This window comes from Ipomoea nil, unplaced genomic scaffold (assembly GCF_001879475.1).
Source record: "Ipomoea nil cultivar Tokyo-kokei standard unplaced genomic scaffold, Asagao_1.1 scaffold0688, whole genome shotgun sequence".
Taxonomy (NCBI): domain Eukaryota; kingdom Viridiplantae; phylum Streptophyta; class Magnoliopsida; order Solanales; family Convolvulaceae; genus Ipomoea; species Ipomoea nil.
This window is the reverse complement of record NW_017617116.1, coordinates 5,759,878-5,763,723: the sequence shown is the minus strand read 5'-3', so window position 1 is coordinate 5,763,723 and position 3,846 is coordinate 5,759,878. Positions and strand designations below refer to the sequence as shown.

Genomic DNA, 3,846 nt, shown 5'->3' with positions numbered 1-3,846 from the left:
CATTCTATTTAGTCCTAGTATTATTGTGGCATGGCCATGTTTTGTCCCCCGCCAATAACATCGTTGAAATGTCATTAAATACAAAGATATTTTGATAATTTTTATACAAAGTGAGTTGACCCACTATATTTTTATTTTTACTTGAAAAAGAATTCATAATTGAGACCTAAATGTCCTTGTATTTTACAAAATTTCAATGATTTTGTTGACGAAGGACCAAAAATAGCCATGCCACAATAATACTAGAACAAAAGGGGGTGTTCTGAAAAGAAAAGAAAAAAAAAAAGTGTTTCATTACATCTAAGGCAAAGTGAACTATTGATACATATTCATTTTTAACATATTTATTTTTAAATAGTACACAAAAAATGAACATGTATATCAGTGACTCTCCTTGGTTCATTTTTTGCTACTTCAGGATTTCAGCCTTTCATTATGCTACTTCAATCAAGTGCTGAATATACTAACACATGGGAAAATGTTACAGCACAACCTAACAAATTTCAATTATCTAGCTGAGTTACAATTCCATGCTCAAAAGAACAAAACAAAACAAAAAGAGATTGACAAGATTTTGGTTTGAAGCTCTTCCTCAAGGTTGTAATGACAGAATTCCTGCAGAAGACACAGAGTCCGGTGTATAGAGTCTGGGAAACAAATAAGAATAGTATTATCATTCATATGTGTGTAGTATGAACGAGAAGCAAATTTCCAAATGTTTGGGTTTAGAGTCATCTTCTGACACATCAAAGCAATAATTTGTCACTTGTTTCTTAGTTTTTCGAATTTTCATAACGATAACATTTATATGGAGTAAGCCCACTAAGCATCAGGGGTTGGCCTAAGAAGCTTATGAACCCCAAGAAATTGTTATCTGGAAAAACCATGTCAGTCTAAAAACACTGTTCTAATACATGGTATCCAAGTAGTAAATAGTCATTCCTTATCAACAATCTCGCTAGGTAAATCCCTTATCTTATTTTCAGGGGATAGCAATTACCATATACTCGATTGTTCGGAATGTGGGCAAACTAAGAATTTCTCTTTGGTTCTGCATCATGCTTTCTCCACGGATTGAGAGCCTCTTTAATGGCTTTGGCTTCAGGGGAACTATCCCAGGCCCTCTTTTCTGCCTCCAATTCGGTTACCTTGTCATCTGAATGCAAATTGCAACAAATTAAGACATTGAACAAGCGATCCAGCTTCAAAGAATCAGAACATCTCAACAATGTTTTAAGGCAAACTGAATTAAAAAATTTTATTTAAGAAAACTAATACACAAGAATCTAACGTTGTTATCAAATTCCTTATTTTAACTTTTTCTTCTCTTCTTATGATATATATAGGCAGAGCAAATGATGAGACTAAGAAAGTTTTGATTCCATTCAATTCCTCGGAAAACAACTATGATTCATGCAGGGCAGGTGCAGATCATGATGATCCGAGCAAAGCTATTTAATCTTTTGTAATGAATAGAACGTGTAACTTTTCACTTGTTAGAAGTGCTCACCAAGGTAACCAGACTCTTGTAGTTATTATTATTTCTTCGAGAAGGTATTATATATACATTCCATCAAAACTTAGAAAAGATTAGATTTACACTAACAATTTTTGCCTTAAAATAAAGAAAATCTTACACAGCCAGTCTCAGCCATTTTGCAAAGACAAACATTATGGTGAGGGCAGTGATAGATAACTAATCTATCAACTATTAATTATATACGTAACAAGTGTCTATTTAAAATACTTACAGTTATAATAACTTAGGGCGGGTTCACTCAACCACAAGTATTCAACAAATATGGAAAATTGGACTAAAGAGGGATCAAAAGGCTTTCAAGCTAGCTCAATCAAGATTTAGCTACACTCTTGGAGTTCAAGTTTGAGTCGAGTTGAAACAACATTTTGCATAGCTCAACTAGAATGTATCATTAATGATACCCAAAAAAAAATACTTTATTTACTGTATGTCATTCAAGAACTAGTATGTTAACAGCTAGCAAAAGCTCTCTGCTAAAAGCCTAATACACTTTCTAAAAGGCATTATATGCTGGAAACTCAGCTTAATTTAAAGGAATTTGCAATTCAACTCAAGGTCTGGAGCTAATAGAAGTTGCTTACTTTCCTAGTAGCGAAGGAAAAGGGCAGGGCTGCTGGTATTCTCGCCCAATTCATACCGGATTGTACTTAAAACCCAACTACACTATCCAAATCAAATATCAATTTGTTTATTTATTTTGACGGTAAATTAGTGGGGGGTGGTGGATTGCGCTCTGACTTATACATCCATGAGGCTTCACCTTAGCCAACTAAGCCAGTGTCATTGATACAACAGGCCTCACCTGCCCGTAAACTCTTCTAAACCAGGAAACAGGACATACATTCAAATCCTAACGGTGAATACACCAGTTATGCAAACACCCTGAAATGAATCCCTTGGTGAAGAACAAATACATCTCCAGCCTATTGACCAAAAGACCCAGTTAAACTGGTTTGAGAGGATAAACAGATATGGGGAGAATTCAAGCTCATGCTGAACTGTGCCTTCACTTATTGAAGGCTCTTGTATTATTTGAGTGCTAAGATAATGGGAATATGTCCTAGAAGTTGTGCAGAAAATTCCCAATTCATTGATGCAAAAATCAACACAACTACAATGTATCAACCACAAACTTTTTCACGTATTAACCACTCCGGAGAAGCCATAAGATCAAAACTTTCACTAAAAGAATGGAATTTCTACTATGAATCCAAACTCACTCTAATCAAATCCATCAAAGACACCCAAAAAAAAAAAAACAAAAACAAAAAACAAACAAACAAACAAACAAAAACAAAACACACACACAACTTTAACAATGCAATTACTATAATGCAGAGCTAACTTTGTATACTGTAACATAAAACAAAAAGAGGAAAAATAAAAGGATAGTCCTCATACAGAAGCCAGTTTTGACCATGAACAACTCCATGGAGCCTCCAATCATGGCTGAAACGATTGCTATCTTCACGTACCAACCCAAGAATTTCATTTTTAATTCTTAATTTATTTATTTTTACTTTTCTCTGCTTCAATATCTGAAAATGAGATGGAGACGCACTGAAAAAAGGAGACTTGGCGGTATTGGAATAGGGATCTGTTGAGAGGGATAAAGAGCAAGAGAGGAATGAAGCCTGAGATTAAGGCGTAATACTGGATGCTGAGAATCGGAGAACCAGAGGCAATAAGTATTGGAGGTCGGATTAATGGGAATCCGATTTATCTAGGATCGAACTGCCATTGAGCTTGAATCCGATCGGTGTCTGCTTGAAAGAATTAAGAATGTTCTAGTGAAGATTATCAGAGGTTTCTGCGAGGGATAAACAATAGAAAGAACGTTCTTACAGAATTGGCTGATTTAGGGTTTTAGATTAAATTTGGGGATTTAGGTTACAACCTTAGACTAAATAAAATAACAAATGAAAATCGTGCGTACAATAGTCAATTTTCTAACTTTGTAAGTATGGAGTCATATTAGTATTTTATTCACCAAATGTCTTAAATTATTAGGTTATAAATTTATAATTTTGGGCCTTTTATAATTAACGGTGGTTATTTAGTTAGTTTTATTCGCAAAGATGTCAATCGGGTAGCTCATGTTCTAGCTAAAGATATAAGTGCGATTTGAGTACAATTCTGGAGGGAGGCTCCTTCTCATTTTGTTGATATTTCTTTGATTTAATGCAATTCATATGAAATTAAATAGGGTAAATTAGAGAGTGATTTGATAGTCGTGATCTAAAATGTAAGTGGGTTGGGGAGAAAGAAATTCGTAAAATCGAAATTCATAGCCATTCGTAAGTGGT

General features: G+C 34.5%; 1 long non-coding RNA gene across 2 annotated transcripts; it reads right to left on the bottom strand.

The window, feature by feature from the left end:
• Positions 1–394: 394 nt before the first annotated feature.
• On the bottom strand, positions 395–3,428 carry LOC109175349. 2 transcript variants are annotated; one of them, XR_002053279.1, is made up of 3 exons: positions 2,942–3,428; positions 1,001–1,156; positions 395–647 (listed from the first exon to the last, which is right to left on the bottom strand). It is a non-coding gene; the product is annotated as an uncharacterized LOC109175349 (long non-coding RNA). The 2 variants fall into 2 exon arrangements; XR_002053278.1 differs by having other exon boundaries at positions 395–615; positions 2,942–3,426.
• Positions 3,429–3,846: the final 418 nt, after the last annotated feature.